An 18019-nucleotide genomic window follows, 5' to 3' on the forward strand; every position below is an offset into this window, starting at 1 on the left:
AGAAGATAAATAATAATCAAGGCTAGAAAATGTATGGTTTTATTCAGCACATGTTTTTTAAGCCACAGCATGGAAATTCACCACAATATGAAAAAGTCACTCACTAAAACATGTAAAATGGAGCATGATTTGTAATTGATAGGTTTCAAAGAACAAGGGTTGGAACCAAGCATCACCTCCGGTGATCCTCTGTCACTCCACTACATGTCAGTACCTTCATCAAACCTTATTCAGGGTGACGTCATTTCAAGCACAGAGGTGAGGGTTCGAATACCACGAAGAACCACATCCAAAAGACCTTTTGGCATCAAAAGAGAACAGGAGACAATAAATTAGCTCTGCGAGTATATATGGCATCTTCAACTTTCCCTCTTTTCACCCACCCCCCGTTGACACTGATTTATTTCCTTTGAGCTGAATGATTCTGGCAGCAGATACACACCTACAAACACTGTACAATCAGTCTCTTAAAGGGGCTGTATCATGCAAAAATCACTTTTTGTATGTTTGAACCTTGTTATATAGCTATGTACTCACCAAAAACACCCCCAAAGCATTTTTTTCCTTCGTGCCTGCATGTTTTAGGTTTCCTCGAGTTTGTGCTGCTCAGAGAGGCAGCCCCTCCTGCACCCGTGAAAACGCTCTGTTTTCCCACATTCACATCACACTGTGAAGATGGCTCCCCTGAGCCCCCCTCCCGCAGGCCCTTGGCAATCAGCGTTACTGCTTTTTTCTAACTCTGATTACGGAGATAAACTTTAACCATCGTCTGAAAGCAACAGTCAAGCAAGAGCAAGAGTCTGAAGGGTCTGGAGGGTCTGACGGGTCTGCGCTTGATGAGTTTCTCACAGGAAAAGACGTTTTCGCGTGTCTTTGCGTGCAGAGAAGCCAGAGCTAAAGAACTAAAGCAAGCTAGCATATTTGTTTTGAAGCACTGATTGGTTGAAGTAGCTGTCAGTCAAAGTCCACAGGGGGAGAGGCGGGATTTTCAGTGAAACAGAGCGTTTTCTCTTCCGGGTTTCAGAATTGGCCCCAGAAAATCTTTTATTTCTCACAAAATTACTTTTCCTTAGTGCCAAAAATAAACTATGACCATGTTAATGCCATTTCTAGGGTTTGGACGAGCTAAAAAAGCATGATACAGCCCCTTTAAAGAAAGATCACACATTGTCTCATTTTCACAAATCTTTATTCTCACAATGATCAGAGCAAAACTTAGTTTCCACATGAAATAAAGACAGCAACAGTCAGCAACACAACCAGCCCAGTCGAATATCTGGAGTAGAAAAACCAAACCAAACAAAAACAAAAAAAAAACAATAGTTCACAAGAGTTCAGCGTGCGTGCTGACAGTTTTATGCAGCCACGGAGCAGATGAAGCTCTTCCACTTGAGACAGTTGGTGTTCCCCCAGCCTTCTAAAATGTGAGAGAGACAAAACTACATGAGCACACTGTTCTGAACATGGTTGTCTTTGTTAATCAGAGCTGATTCAACTGTGACTTACTGTAGCTGTTTAAGAACATGCAGGGGTTGAGACTGGGGTTAGAAGGGTATGGGTAGTACCAGTTACTGAAGTAGAGCGCTGAACGATCGGCCCACTGCCACCGACCCTGAAGGACAGAGATCACATCAGTCAGAAAGAGTCCTCTCCATCTCCTGCTGCTGACCTCTACTGGAGATGGTTGTGGGTTCAAACCTGATAGTACAATCCTCCCAGCCAGACATAGGTCTGACCAGCCCCCTGAGTCAAGCGATGCAGGAAATTTTGATGTTGCCAATCGCTGACGGAGGCCAGGTGACCTCCAACTGTCCTGCAGTACCCCTGTTGGACAGAGGAAGCATCATGTCAGTGTGTTTAGCTGCAGCTGAACAGAAAGCTCCTCTTTTAATGGACTGACTGGAACAGACCCATGATCATCTACCATCACCGTCCAGTGGCATCAGGAAGTTATTCTGGAGGAACACTGAAAGTCCTCCATCAGGTCCTGAGACTAGACTCTGTATCACTCTCTATCATTTCTGTTGACATGATCTGACTAGTTAAAGATTCATTGTTAAGGCCAAAACTTAATCTCTAATTTACTGTTGATATTCAAAGTTAGGGAGAAAGTTCTGTGAAAATTAAAGAAAGCACAGTTTTCAGCACCACACAAGTACTTTTGGAAATGTGGCGACTTCAAGTGTTCCTGTTATAACTAGTAGAGCCTCTGGAGGGCGCTGTCAAACAGCCTCCACAGATCAACACCCAGCAGCTCCATGGTTTGAAGTAATGCTGAGTTTGTTCTTACAGAGCCGGAAGAGATGTTTAGTGAAGAAATGCTGTGATGAGAAGATCAACAGTACCTGAGCGTTGTGAAAGGTCATGCGTGAGTTGATGACCTTGAAGCAACGATTGTTGTACCATGACCAGCCATTTTGACAGAAGAAACGAGCTGCAGGAGGACAGAAAGAGTCTGTGATCTTCTTCTCTTCTCACATGTGAACAACAGTTGTCAGAGACTGAACTCTCCACTCTACACATGACTCCATGTGTATTTGTTGTCTTGTGGATGTCCCTGATGTGTTAACATGGAGAAGAGATGAAAAAGTAGCTCTTACATTCAGGAGCTGCTGCGTCCAGAGAAACCCATCAGCAGGTTGGTCCACATACATCCAGGAGACACAGGAGTGTGAACATTGGTTCCAGATGACAACATGTGAACAGCTGGAGTGTGTTTGGACTTGTGCTCACCGTTTGTGGAAGCAGGAACCAGGTCTTCTGGAGCCAACGATTCATCTTCACTCTTCACCAGCAGCTCCGCCTCTGAAACACCAACAGCTTCATCAGACTGGAGACACTGACAGTAGAGGTGGAGGTGGCGTCACCATGACAACCAGCTGTTTCCCTGCAGCCTTTGAGCCAGGCAGCAGAAGCAGCTCCCCACAGCTCTACAACAGCCAGAGTACACCTGGATCACTGTGATCAGGTCCAATGGCCCTGATTGAGGATGATGATGAGAATGCTGAATAACTGGGAGCTTCCCACTGGGAAACTGCTCAGAGCTGGAAAGTTCCAGAAGAGAAGCTGGCAGCATTCAACATGATGACACTGATGTTTCTACATGACAAGCAGCAGAAAACTGACCAGGGGCAGCAGCCAGCTCTTCCTGGGCTTCCTTCACTGCTTCTTCTGTGGACAGAAACAAGGAGAGTGGATGTGAGCTAGAAGCAGGTGTGACTGTCTGACTGTCCACATGAGAGCTACCAGCTTCAGTACTGACCCAAAGCTGCTGGCTGCTCAGCTGGAGCTGCAGAGAGAAACACAACACAGAGCATGAGTTCCCCTTCTGGCCCTTCTTCCATGCTGAATGATGGAGCCATGAGCCATGAATCATCTGACCTGCAGAGGCAGCAGCCAGCAGAAGAGAGAGGAGCAGGACTGTCTTCATAGTGAGGATCAGCTGATGATCTGAGGAGACTCAGGAGCTCCAGTCAAAGAGAAGCTGTCAGGTGAAGGTCAGGAGCTGTTCAGGGATCAGCTGAGTGATGCTCTGAAGACAGGAGCTCCTTCTGCTCTTTATATACACAAGCTGAGCCTCAGCAGGCCCGCCCCATGTGGGCACATGGAGGGGGAAAGTCAGCCGGAAGAAGCAGGAATTAGACCTGATTCCGGACAATAACAAAGTGTTTACAGTCGACACTTCCTGACTGATAAGGTTTCATGAGAGGTTAAACATTATTGATATCTGCTGCTACACCCTGGTGAAAAAAAGTGTAATTTATTGTATTTTAATTATATTCCTATTGTCAGAGATATCCTGAAGATGCACTTCCACAAATTGTACTTTTTATAAATATGTAACAAGTATACTAACATTATGTGACAGTAATTGTATTAGCTGTTTGTTCTGGGAAAAATGCATCAACAACTTGGACTTCCGTTAATCTGAGAACTTCAGGATGTATAATCTGAACTGAAAATGTCATGTTAAGTTAAATCTAAATGAAAGACACTACTATTGTTTGCAGATCGTTTTATTTTCCAAAGAACCAAAATGTTTTCAATGAGACAATTTATCATCTCATGAGTAATGTCTGATTTTGAATATTGAACTTCTGAAAAACAAAAACAAAACAAGAACAACTACTGGAATCAGGAGCCAGCAGAAGGCTGTTAAAGTCTGATCAAATCACAGATATTAACAGAGGACAGCAGCTGCAGGGTTCTACAGAGACGGTCGACTCCACAATGGCGTTTGAAACTTTTCTTCAGGATTTCAAAGTCAACAAACCATCTTGATAATCTGGAGTTAGTGTCCTCAATATTCTTCAACCAACATGGGTTGATATGATCTGTTTGGAGGACAAGTTCAAGGACCAGATTTTCACTATTCATTCATTTCCCTTACCACTTGAGTTGCAGGGGACTAGAGTCTATCCCAGCTTCATATGGTGAGGGCGGGGTCACCCTGGACAGTTTACCATTCTGTCTCAGGACCAACATCTATAGACAGACAACCATTCACTCTCATATTCACACCTGGAGGCAATTTAGAGTCACCAATTGACCTCACATGCATGTTTTTGGACTGGGAGGAAGCCACACACAGGGAGAACATGCAAACTCCACACAGAAAGGCCCCAGACCTTCTTGCTGTGAGGCAGTAGTGCTCATCTCTGCACCACCGTGCAGCCCAGTGTCACGTCAGATGTCCTCCTGGGTAGAGTTACTGTTGATTGTAAACGTGTCCTGTAAACACTAAGATAACAACAGGAGGTAGAAACGTGACAAAAGTTTATTTTATGACTTCTGGGATGAAAGTCTTCTCATGTCGCTCCACAATAATAATCAAAGTTAAATTGTAACAGATCATATTTAACCATGAGTACATGTAATGATTCTGACAGCAGTTCTTTTGAGTCGTTTGTCCTTTCAGCATTTCTTGAAACTGGTCATGTTACTTGTAGTATTTTGCTGGGCTCCATTTGAAATCCCTCCTGTTACTGAGTAAAAAATTAAATTGTAAACAAATAACGAAACCAGAAGTTAAGTTTTAGTGACTTTAGTGAATAACTTCTGGTTATGTTTCTTTTCATCCCTGGAAGTCAAGACTGAGCTGCCTCCTGCCGTCTGTCAGCATCTCTTCAGCTGGTGTGTTGTAGGGATGGGAATTGTTAAGAATTTAGCGATTATGATTCCATGATCGATTCTGCTTATCGATACGATTCCTCATCAATTCTCTTATCGATTCTCATTGAGTGAGAAATGAAATAATACAAATGGGGTGTTTGCATTAACTCTTCAATATCTACATCCTGAACAGAAGAAAGAAATATCCATGTCATGAAAACTTTGCAAGGTGCAGTCGCCCCGGGTTCATCTTTTCGTGTGAAATGCAGCCAAACTCTGGAGCTTCTTCCTGACGCCAGGCTGGAAAGTTCAAAACCAAATTACACCAGCCTCACACTGGATGCCCTTGCATATCTGGTCCAGCTCCACAGCTCTGTCACTCACACTGTGTCTGCTGTCAGCTGATGGAGGTTGCCAGATCTGTCCCAAATATAATATTAAAACCGTCCAACAATAGAAAGCAGTCCAAACCTCCATCTCTGTTGAGAATGCATGTTAAACCCGTAAAAACTGGATTTGCATTTAAAAAAAACACATAACCATTCCATCAACCCACCTCGGGTTCAAAAGAAGCTTGATTGTGCAGAGACCCGCCCAATCTGGCAACACAGCCGCTCCGGTCATGGAGTTTTGTTTTGTGCAATTTTGGTGTCTTTGACTTTCCTACATTGAGTCAGTACAACATTTTTCATTCTTCTAATACATATAATGATTAGATCGCGTTGTTTGTTATATATTCTACCAGAAGAATTACAAAAAAACAATGTCATGGCAAAAACGCGACACAGATTTTATTTTGAAATCACAGATTTTGGAACACGTAACTAGTTTCCATCTGTTTCTGTTTCGATTGAAGCAGTGGGGCTCCGGTGTGAGGGAAAAAAGGATCCCTGCTGAAAGCTTTCGGTCCGCGGCTCTGTTGCAGCGCCAGAACATACCACAGCCGCACTGTGCGAGTCCATGCGCTCCGCGCATGATACGTCGTCACGCACACAGTGGAATCGATAGCGGAATCGTTAAGGAGACAGCCAAACGATTCCTTGGAATCGAGACATGAGGAACCGGTTCCACAGAAGAATCGGTTCTCGATTCCCATCCCTAGTTCACAGTGGAGCACAGATCAGATCTACAACCTCAGAGAATCAACTTCTGCTCAAAGTTTTAGTGCTGGAGGATTTGGTGCTGCAGGACTGTTTGTTTCATGTCTGAAATCATCAGTCAGTATTCTCATTCTCCACCTCAGACTATTGAGCTTTTTGATGTTTCCATTGAAGCATCTTTTCATGAAGGATTTTCTCAACATTTTCAGTGTCCACTATTTTCTTTCAAGTGGCCTTTTGACTTTCAGTGTCATGTTCATGTTCATCTTCCACTCCAATGGTCAAAGTGTCACGGGTGCAGGTTGGAAGGACCCCCACACAGGCAGCCAGGTGGAGTTCAAAACTCATTTAATTTTCAGGAAACAGGAACGCAGGAATACAGGAACACTGAGCTGAGTCGACATGCAGGCAGGGACACAGAAGCATGCAGACAGACCCACAAGGAACCGACAAGACACACCAGGGGAGCCACTTTGTGAACACCATGGTCGAGCAAAGAGATGTCCATTAGTGCACTTGGTACCAGGACACCCTCGGTCGGAGATCCACTTTGTTGTCATGTCATCTGACCTCTGACCATGTCTTGGACACTCGAGTGAAGAGAGGAGCAGAGTTGTGGACCGATCACCACCTGGTGGTGAGTTGGATTCGCTGGCAGAGGAGGAAACTGGACAGACTTGGTAGACCCAAACGTGTTGTGAGGGTCTGCTGGGAACGTCTGGTGGAACCCTCCATCAGCAGGGTTTTGAACTCCCACCTCCAGGAGAACTTCTCCAAGATCCCGAGGGAGGCTGGGGACATTGAGTCCCACTGGACCATGTTCTCCACCTCCATTGGCAGCTGCTTGGAGCTGTGGTCGTAAGGTCTCCGGTGCCTGTCCTGGCGCACCTAGCAGAAATAGGAGCGGGACGGGACTGAACTGCACCTAGCAGACACAGGAACGGGAACAGAACTCTTCCCTCCTCAAAGGCCGTCCAGGAGTGGAGAAGCGGGGTAAAATAGTCGCCAGATGATCTGGGGGTGAGAGCCTCACCGGCACACGATCCAGCAGGCAAGCTTCTTTAGCTGGGGAGAGCAGCTGCGACGGCACACGATCCGGGGGGTGGAGGCTTCTTTCACCGACTGGGGGCCATAGACACACTGTCCTGGGACGGGTGGAGCACCGCCACAGTCGGACTGCAGACTTAAGTGGGAGGAACGCGGCTTCAAACACTCACTGCCCGCTGGGCCCAGTGTTGATCCGCTCCTGTCAAGGTGCGAGGTGGAAGGACCCACGTGCAGGCAGCCAGGCGGAGTTCAAACTCATTTATTGCAGGTAACAGGAACTCAGGGATTCAGGAACACAGGATTCGGGACGGCTGAGCCAACATGCAGGCAGGGACACAAAGCACTCAGACAGACCCACAAGGAGCCGACACGACACACCAGAAGAGCCAGACTTAAATAGGGGGAGAACAAAGGTGCCACACATTAGGGCAGTAACGAGGCAGGAGAACATGAGAGCAGGTGACTTGACAGGAGAACAAGAGGGCAAACAAACACGAAAACAGGACCCAAGCACCCCCACGTGGTCGCCGGGGCACAGGGCATGACAAGTTGTTTCTATGAATTGTACATTCCTGTGGATGAGGATGACCACTCACAGACTCCTGCTATTGAAATTTGAGTGATGAATCTGATCAAGTCCCCCCTGCAGAGCCTGGGGTGGTTCCTGTTTAACAGATGTGTCTCTTGTAAATAAATTAACTGTTTATTTAAATTTTTTGCGTGTGTGTGTGTGTGTGTAAAAGCCTGTCTGCCCAGAGTAATAAAGGCAGAGGGGAACCCTCAGGGCCTTCTATGCCTTCAGAGAAGGCCTTAAAAAATCTGGACCAAAAAAATATGAGTTTTAATATGTATATATATATATATATATATATTTATATATCGTCCGTCACTGTCAGAGCCCGGTTAACTGCCTCATTTATTGGTTGGGACTTCATAAATCCCGGGAAGACCAGGCTATGTGTTTTGGGGTGGAGAGAGATGGAAGAAATTGACCAATCACTGTTCGTTCTTAAGTGGGCGGGAGAAAGAATAAAGATCGTAGTCCTTCGTAAAGTCCGAACAGTGGGCAGAGTGGTGAGAGCGGTGAGAGAGCGGTGAGAGACAGTTAAATGGCAGAATATGAGAGCGAAGTTGTGGCTAGCTTGTTAGCATCGCTTTTTTCAAGGCAGACTTTCACAGAAAAGCTACAAATAATAAAAAACGGAAGACCAACTCCACAAATGGAATTAAAGGAAAGGGTCAAAAAAGTGGAAAGGCCTTTCAAGACCAAAAATTATCAGTGATATCCATGGATGGTGGGCTGTAAGAAAACAAACAGGTTGTACTGCTGGAGTTGTTTACTTTTCACAACTGACAGGTCATCCACCTGGGTCAGCAGCGGATTTGTGAGTCTTACAAATCTGACAAAATCAGCTCACTGACATCAAGATTCTGCGGCACACCTGCAAACGACGGTCAGTTTGAAAACTTTTGGGGACACAAGAGTTGATCTTCAGCAAGATGAGCAGTGCCGTAACCGTATTACAGCCCACAACAACAAGGTCAGGCAGAACAGAGAGATCCTGAAACGTCTCATCAATGTCGTCATATTTCTTGGAAAGCAAGAGCTGGCATTTCGAGGACATGATGAAAGTAACAATTCTGAAAACAAGGGGAACTACTTGGAGTTACTGGAGTTTCTGGCGGAGTATGACAGCCCTCTGTGCTGCCATCTGGATTCGGCCACAGTTTTCATCGGCACCTCCAGCAAGATTCAGAATGACCTGATTCAGTCTATGGCGGATGTAATGACAGAGGTAGGAGGTGAGGAAGAAGCCTTTGTCTCCGTTATGGTAGACGAGACAACTGACATTAGTAACGCCGCTCAGATGTCATACGTCCTGCGTTACACTACTGACGGTGCTGTGAGGGAGCGCTTTTTCCAGTTTGGAGATGTCAGTGGTGATAAGCGCCCAGAAGCTATAGCTGGACAAGTTTTGGAGTTTCTGGAGGACTGTGCCTGCAACGACAAGGTGCCCAGTGTTACGATGGAGCTGCAGTCATGGCTTCTGGACTGAATGGAGTCCAAGCCAAAATAAAGAAAAAATACCACAAGCGCTCTTCGTTCACGACTATGCGCACTCTCTGAACCTCGTCATGTCTCAAAGTGCTGATAAATCAAAGAGTGCAACATTTTTTTCTCACACCTCAGTGGCCTCGCTGCCTTTTTCTCAGTCAGTCAAACACACAAAACTTTTGGATGAAATATGCCAGCAGAGACTCCCCAGAGTGACTCCAACACGGTGGAACTTTTCATCACGTTTGGTTTGCACGGTGTATGAGCGGAGAGAAGAACTCTTGGAGCTGTTTGAATTCATTGTGGACAACCACAATGATTTTGATGTTGATGCTGTGCACAGTGCTGATGGATACATGACACTGTTGACGGGCTTCGAGTTCTGCTTTCTCCTCGCCACATTCAACTCGGTGTTTGCCTACTCCGACGTGCTCTTTGCGATCTTGCAGAATAAGGAGTATGACATGCAGTTTTGTCTGTCCAGCACTGGTGACTTTTGCAGCACTGCAGAGAAAGAAAAGGCTAAATTTGACTCCATCTATGAGGAGACGGTGCGCGAAGTCGGGGCTCCCAGCGCACGCAGGTGCGCACAGCCTACCAGCAGCTGCACAGTGAAATCCTGGACAACATTCTCACTCAGCTGAGGAACAGGTTCAAGGATCATGAAAACAGATGTCCCTACGTTCTCTGGTTTGCGCTCCTCTGCCTTTAAAGGAGAACAATGTAACTTTTGCTCTCATGCTCCCCCTACTGGTCTCCTGTGAAAGCTCATTGTCGTAAATGTTCTCCGCCGCCTGATAGAGCATTGGCCTATACTGCCTGTGCCACGGGTGGCTCTGATTAATAATGTTTCCCTGAGGGAAACTGTTTGATCTGACGGGGGTCAAGGGTCATGTTCAGGGACCCAGACAGCTGTGGGATTTAAAATATCAAACTCCCAAGCCCTCTTCTCCAACCTGTTGGCCACCGGTGATTAAAAATGCCTTCTTATATAATTTATAGGCAACATGTGGAGAAACCATCTTTCTGTTTAAACCTATAATGATTCAGGACAACACTCCACCTCCTGAGGCTGAAGTGTGTCAGCAATTCCTCCCTTGAGGAAGACAATGGCAGTCTGGACTGGCCTGTCGGTTCCCCAGACCTGAACCCAGTCCAGAACCTCACGGCTGGTTCATCCATTAACAGACTGATGCTTTCTTCCAGGTCTGGAGGAGAACCTCAGGAGAACCTCCTCCTCCTCATCAGGCACTGTCCAGGTGTTGTAGGAAGTGAAAGAGGTGGAGCTCAGTCAGGAGGTATTACTTGGCAGTTTAGAGGCCCAGATGTGGACAACAGACAGAGACATACGTATGTGTGCTTGAAACACAGATTTATTAAAGATCCAAAGGTCCTCAGAGGGGAGCCGGTGAATCCAATTCCTCCAGAAAGGAGGAGCAGGTCCGAAAGGTGCTGGCTGAGGCGGGTAACTTCCAAGAGCTGACATGCAGGTTCCAAGAGAGATCCAGATCCAAGAGAGATCCAGATCCAGATCTCTGTTGTCTGTGGTTCACACAGACAACAGAGGCCGGGAGCAAAAACAACAAGCACAGAACTGACTGTAGGTAGAGCTACGATCCAGGGCCGGAGTGGAGCCTGAGGTGCCTTCAACAGACACCCTCCTTATCAGGAAAATGGTCTCCACTCCCAGTTGCAGATGAACACAATCTCAGAGATCGCCAGGCCTGGACTTCTGTCAACACAGCCCCAGCACCACCCTCCTGACAAGAGTAGACAAAACAAGCACCCCGATGAGGCGACAGCAGGAACGATGTAACAGGAGGGGCTATGCAGACTGGTGGAGGTCACACAGACAGGTGGAGGTCTCTCACACTGCTGAGCCTCATTCAGTCTGAATCTCCACAGAAGATGAATCAGCCTCTAATGTGATTTCAACCTTTTATCGGGAGCATTTCTCCCAGTTCAGACCTCCAAGTCATCAGGTGGATTCACAGTGATCATTTTTACATTATTCTGCTCTCAACATCTTCCACTTTGTAAATAATAAAGAATTCATTGACTACTGGAAGTTTTATTTGAATGAGCCCTTTATTTTGTGCAGAGTTCAAAATAAAGTTAAATGAACTGACTTTATTTTGATAAGGATATAAATTCTTCCCTCAAATAAGATTTAATAATGATTCTAAGGTATCGGCGTCAGATCAGCATTTCCAGAACTATTGAACCTCCGAACATGTGAACCAGTTCAGTTGGTCACGTTTCCTCACGTTTCTAAGATCACATTTTATTGCCTTTACTGACAGATCAGCAAAGCTCCAGCCAAGAAAACAAGGCCACCAGTGAGTCTTATCAGCTCTTGACTTGAATCATATTAATCACTTCTCATTTATGTGAGTTCACAGTTCAGTGGAGTAGATTTCCATGTTATTTTCCAAGGTGTGGCTGTACAGCTCATGAATATCAGAGGGGAGAGAGGACTGACCAAGGGCCTTACCTATAAAGCTCGCTGCGCACAAAACAAGCCCCAAACTGCACAGCGGCTCCTCTGCGCTAAAGCTGGTAACTATAAAAATCTTGCACAGGGAAAACATGCGCAGGAGGTTGCAGTTCTCACTGTCAACAAAATAGCTCAAAGTAATAGATATAAGTTGACAGATATGAATTAAATATAATTTACATAAAGATCTAAGAATGAAATAAATAACAGATATAAAGATATACATTAGCAGATACAAAGAGATAATTAAGATGTACTTTTAAGATGGACAGATATGTATACTGTAGTGATAACAGGGGCGACAGTAGGTCAGATGGTAGAGCAGGTCGTCTTATAACCGGAAGGTTAGCGGTTCGATCCCCGCTCCCGCAGGCGTAAAACTGTCGTTGTGACAAGACAAGACACTTCACCCACGTTGCCTCGTATATGAAAGTTGTGAGAGTGAATGGTTGGTGGTGGTCGGAGGGGCCGATGGCACAGATTGGCAGCCTCGCTTCCATCAGCCTGCCCCAGGGCAGCTGTGGCTACAGTAGTGGCTTACCACCACCCAGTATGGTGTGAATGAATAATGCAATGTAAAGTGTCTTTGAGTGTCCTGAAAAGCGCAATATAAAACCAATGCATTATTATTATAACAGATATAGGTTAGATATAATTTAAATATACATTTCTCCATCGTTTTCGTTCATTTCTTTACGTTTGGAATAAGATTTAAAATGTCGCTTTTTTTTATTTGAGTGCTTCAACCGCAACCCGCCCGAATGTAATTAAAATCTTAATTTTTTGACACGTCATCCGCCCGATCTGCGGTTATCTGCGGGCTCCGCGGGTGCAACTGCAATCCGCGCACACAGCGCTATGTGCCGCACCCTCGAATTTACCCAAATTTCATTCATAAGTTCATTTGCATACCCATATATGGTGCCACGGGGTGGAGTTGGGGCGGGATTGTGGGTGGGATCGGCCACCTTCATATTCTCCACAGGATGTGGAACCATTACCTGGAAATTGTGTACAGCTGTGCTGCAGACTTTTTTTTAGCTCCCGAATTTGTTTTGCAGACAGAACTTTCCGTTGCTTTCCCACTCACGATGATTGTCAGATTTTCCCGCAGAGTTTTATAGGTAAGGCCCCAGACTAGTAGAATAGAGAAGTCTTTCCTCCTTGCTGCTGGACATTAATTCATCTTTAATCTGATTATTTAAGAATGAGAACACTCACTTGATATTAGAAATGAAAGGAACAGTCCTTCAGGACTAAATCCTCCAACATTAAACATAAAGCTTGTCACGTTCAAACTCACAGACTCAAGCGCCGACAGAGACTCAGCAGATCAATTATTTTTCTTTTCTTCTTCGAACAATTATTTTATTTACAGAGGAATAAATACAAAACCCAAACTAATCCCGCTACTCCTGAAAATCACGGCGGCGCTTCACAAGAACAGAACAGGACTCCAAGCCTTCTGACAAGCCGTGAACAAAACAAGGACTGAGCCGTAACCTAATCAGTCATAACTAAACCGGGACTAAGGAACCAAGGAGCTAACAACTAAACCCAAAGACCCACCCCGGCAATCCAGCGAGGGAAAGAGCTACTGCGGATGAAGCGTAAAGGAAGAGGGTTTGTGGATGCTCAGCCAGAGGGGAGATTGTGTGGAAGTCCTGGCGCAGCAGCCCAGAGGGGTGAGGTCCGGGGAACCTTTCCAGCGGAGTCGGAGCGAAGCAGAGGAGGCTCAGAGACGTCATCCAAGGCGGGGCAGCGAGTGGTTCTGTGGTGGTATTACGGTCCAACGCTGCACTGTGGTCTGAGGGAGCTTTATAGGGTGATGAATTGTTTGGTGAAGACCAGGCCCAACTGCAGATGGAAGCACTCAAGTAATCAGCAGCTTCCCTGCACCAGTCCACACCCCACTCACCAGAAGCATACGCCCACCTACAGAAAAGGAAAGGAAGGAGGGGAGAAACAAAAGCAAGGCCTGCCACTAGCTGGATCCCGAGGTAGGGGGTGTGACAGTACCCCCCCCCCCCCCCCCTCTGCGTGCACCTCCAGGTGCACGCCTGAAGCGCTCCGGACATCGCCTCCTCAGATCCCGGATCAGGGCAGGGTCCAGAATCCGGGAACGGGGGACCCAGCAACGTTCTTCAGGACCATACCCCTCCCAATCCACCAAAAACTGAAGTCCCCGACCCCGTCTGCGGACGTCCAACAGGCGCCTCACAGCGTAAGCAGGTTCGTTATCCACCATCCTGGGCGGTGGAGGGGGACGGAGCGGGGGGGCCAGAGCACTCTCCTTGACAGGCTTGATCTGTGAGACATGGAAGGTTGGATGGATCTTCATGGACGCAGGGAGTTTAAGCCGCACCGAACTGGGGTTGATGACCCTCTCCACCTCAAAAGGCCCAACAAATCTTGGTGCCAGCTTTCTAGACTCCACCTTCAGTGGAAGGTCCTTTGCACGAAGCCAAACCTTCTGCCCCCGAGAATACATGGGTGCAGGAATGCGATGGCGATTCGCTTGCTGCTCCATCCGCCGGTTAGACCGGATGAGGGATGCCCTGGCCCTCCTCCATGTTCTCTCACATCTCTTGATAAACACTTGCACGGACGGGACGGCTATCTCCTCTTTCTGCGACGGGAACAGAGGCGGCTGGTAGCCAAGAGAGCACTGGAAGGGGGATAAGCCAGACGATGAGTTTGTCAAGGAGTTGTGAGCATACTCAACTAATGGCAGCTGAGAACTCCAGGCTGTGGGGTTGTCCGCTGAGACACATCTCAATAGGGTCTCCAATGACTGGTTGGCCCGCTCCGTTTGCCCATTAGATTGTGGATGGAAGCCGGAAGTGAGACTGACGGTGGCCCCCAGCGCCCTGCAGAACAGCCTCCAAACTTCGGATGTAAACTGAGGGCCGCGATCCGAAACTATGTCCACCGGTATCCCATGGATCCTGAAAACTTGGGAGAGCAATATCTCAGCAGTCTCTTTTGCAGATGGCAGTTTAGGTAGAGCAATGAAATGAGCTGCCTTGGAAAAACGATCAACCACTGTCAATATGGCTGTGTTACCGTTAGATGGAGGCAGTCCAGTGATGAAGTCCACAGCAATGTGGGACCAGGGACGATGTGGAACAGGTAAGGGTTGCAGCAGCCCAGAACTGGGCTGGGTAGATGTCTTATGACGGGCACACACAGAGCAGGCCGAGACAAACTCCTTAGTGTCCCTCTCCATGGAGTTCCACCAGAACTTCTGCCTCAGGACCCCAAGTGTTCGGGCAGCTCCAGGGTGACACGAAAGGCAAGATGAGTGGGCCCATTGGAGAACCTGAGAGCAAACAGACTTGGGAACATACAGAATGTTAGAAGGAACGCCACCTGGAACGGTCAACTGATCCAGAGCTCGCCGTACAACATCCTCAATTTCCCAAGTCAGGATGGCCACCAGACAGGTCTTGGGCAGGATGGTCTCAACGTCCTCAGAGGCCTCCTCCTTGGCATACAGGCGGGACAGGGCATCAGGATTTATGTTTCGGGATCCAGGGCGATATGTGAGTGTGAAACGGAACCTGCCAAAAAACAGAGTCCAGCAAGCCTGTCTCGAATTCAACCTCTTGGCGGAGCGGACATACTCCAGATTTTTGTGGTCTGTCCAAACAACAAATGGTTGCTCCGCCCCCTTCAACCAATGACGCCACTCCTCAAGGGCCATCTTCACTGCCAACAACTCACGGTTCCCCACGTCATAGTTCGGTTCAGCTGGTGAGAGACGACAGGAAAAGAACGCACAAGGATGCAGTTTATTATCAATAGGGGTGCGTTGAGACAACACTGCACCTACCCCAATGTCCGATGCATCCACCTCCACAATGAACTGGAGCTTGGGGTCAGGTTGAATCAAGATGGGTGCCGAAGTAAACCGGTTCTTCAAGGACTGGAAGGCTTGGGCTGCTTCAGGTGTCCAGGAGAAAGCTTTTGAGGTGGAAGTCAGGGCAGTAAGAGGCGCGGCAACCTTGCTATAATCCCGAATGAACCTACGATAGAAGTTTGCAAACCCCAAAAATCTTTGCAACTGCTTCCGATCCTGCGGCTCCGGCCAATCCCTCACTGCGGACAACTTCTGGGGGTTCAACTTCTACCATCTTGATCTCCCCGCAGGAAATAATTTAGCCAAGGAAGGATGTAGAGGAAGTGTTGAACTCACATTTCTCTGCCTTGACAAACAAACGATTCTTGAGGAGCCTCTCCAGGACCTGGCGGACATGCAAGGTGTGCTCCTGAGGGGTACGGGAATAAATGAGGATTTCGTCAATATAAACGAAAACAAATCGGTTGATCATGTCTCGAAGGACATCAGTGATGAGGTTTTGGAAGATGGCCAGGGCATTGGTTAGCCCAAAAGGCATCACAAGATATTCAAAGTGGCCCAGTGGCGTGTTGAAAGCCGTCTTCCACTCATCGCCCTGCCGAATTCGGATTAGGTGGTAAGCATTTCTGAGGTCCAACTTGGTGAAGATAGTGGCACCATGCAAGGAGGTGAAAGCTGAGTTGATCAGAGGCAGAGGGTAGGTGTTCTTGACCGTGATATCATTCAGACCCCAAAAGTCTAGGCAGGGGCGGAGGCTCCCATCCTTCTTGTCCACAAAGAAGAACCTGGCGCCGATGGGAGAGGATGACGGCCTGATTATTCCAGCAGCGAGGGAGTCACGGATGTAATCCTCCATGGCAGATTGTTCTGGTCTTGTTAAGTTGTATAGGCGGCTCTTGGGAAGGGTTGCCCCAGGGAGGAGGTCTATGGCACAGTCGTAGGGACGGTGAGGTGGGAGAGACAGGGCCTTGTCCTTACTGAAGACAGGTGCCAGGTCATGGTATTCCGGAGGAACCTTGGACAGGTCGGGTGGAACAGGAGGTGGATGGGGAGCCGAGGTTGCAGGGGTCAAGGCAGATCGAAGACATCGGGCATGGCAACGCGGACTCCATGAAGTGACTTCGTCCCTGTCCCAGTCAATCTGGGGGTTGTGCTGCTTTAACCAGGGATATCCAAGAACAACAGGGGGGTTAGAATGTTCCAGAATGTGAAACCTGAGTCTTTCATGATGATTGCCTGCCAAGACCAGATTTACAGGGACAGAACGGGCTTGCACTTGGGCCAGGGGCAGTCCGTTCAAGGCTCAGGCTTCAACAGGGGAATCCAGGAATTCAGTGGGGATCTGGAGCTTCTCGGCTAATTTACTATCCAAAAAAATTCTCTTCAGCCCCAGAATCAGTTAACACACTGACAGCAACTGATTGAGTTTGCCAACAGAGGGAGGCGGTCAGCAGGAGACGTAAAGGGGAGGCAGTCACGGTTCGGCTCACCCGAATACCTCCGGTTAACGGGGAGCCGATGCTTTTACTGACCGTATGGGGCAGGTTGCGATGTAATGGCCTGGCTCCCCACAGCAGAGACACACGCCATCCCTTCTGCGTTGTTCTCTCTCCCGAGGTGTAAGCTGTACACGACCAATCTGCATCGCCTCGGGTTCAGATCCAGGAGGTTGGGCAGGAGTGGAGTTCACTGGAACTGCCCTAGAGAGGCGGGGCACAAATGGACTGGAACGTTGACTCCGTTCCCGCCGTCGTTCACGGAGACGGTTATCCAGCTGAATGGTCATTGTGATGAGGGCATCCAGATTGGCGGCTTCATCCCGTGTCGCCAGTTCATCCTTTAATCCCTCATTCAGACCATTATAGAAGGCATTCTGGAGTGAAACATCATTAAATCCACTTGTTGTAGCGAGGGTGCGGAACTCCACGGCATATTCCGCCGCACTCCTGACTCCTTGCTTCAAGGTCGCGAGACGGTTCCCAGCCTCTCTGCGGCGGACAGGATGATCAAACACCCTCTTCATTTCCTCAACAAAGGCCGCATATGAAGCACATACCCCATCTTGCTTCTCCCAAGCAGCAGCTCCCCAATCCCTCCCTGGGCCCTTCAGTAAACCCACTAAGTATGCTATCTTAGCCCTATCAGAAGCATACCACAATGGTTGCAGTTCGAAAATCAAAGATACTTGTGTAAGAAATGCCTGACATGAACCTAATTCTCCAGCATAACGCTCTGGTGCAGGTACAGAGGGCTCACGGAGGAGCTGGGGTGGACTAATAATGGAAGCTGCAGGAGGAGGTGCAGGGGTAGAAGTCGACGGGGCAGCAGCAGAAGCGGAAATAAGT

Source organism: Salarias fasciatus, unplaced genomic scaffold, assembly GCF_902148845.1.
Source record: "Salarias fasciatus unplaced genomic scaffold, fSalaFa1.1, whole genome shotgun sequence".
Taxonomy (NCBI): Eukaryota; Metazoa; Chordata; class Actinopteri; order Blenniiformes; family Blenniidae; genus Salarias; species Salarias fasciatus.